Below are 593 nucleotides of genomic sequence, written 5' to 3' on the forward strand. Positions count from 1 at the left end.
CCACGCCCTCTTTTCCAAAATCTGCCGTTCTTCGCCGTAAGTAAGTATGGTGTATGTTTCATAGAAATCGAGCAAACGGTGCCTGCAAAATTTTCTTGTGGCGTATTTATATATAGATTATATATGTATTTTTGGACAACTAATAGGCATGGTGTTTTACATACAACCCTTTAAATTTTTTAAACAGTAGCTTATATGTACATGTTGAGCATTGTATTCTTGTACTGCTCTCAGTAATTTAGATGGTTATTCCGGATGCTTGACGAATACTTTATATTTGTCCCAGTTGCTTTAAAGTCGGAATGTAGGGATTCTACATCTTGCTCGCTATAGAATCCTAGACCCTTGCCTACATGCATGCATGGTCTTTTGGTCTTGCAAACATGTTATTGTTTTGTAGATATACTTGACACAAACTATTGCAAGTATAAGGAATACTTATATTCGAAACTTAAAAAGAACAAATGTTGTGCGCGCACAATCTTCTCGTTTGAATTGAATTTATCGGCATCTTAAGCATAAAACAAGCTAAGACACTTGAACCATATACTAACTTGATTGTATATAAATCGTACAAGTTACATTACAAAATA

Source organism: Rhagoletis pomonella, unplaced genomic scaffold (assembly GCF_013731165.1).
Source record: "Rhagoletis pomonella isolate Grant_MI unplaced genomic scaffold, Rhpom_1.0 Rhpom_scaffold_00319, whole genome shotgun sequence".
In the NCBI taxonomy this organism is placed as follows: Eukaryota; Metazoa; Arthropoda; class Insecta; order Diptera; family Tephritidae; genus Rhagoletis; species Rhagoletis pomonella.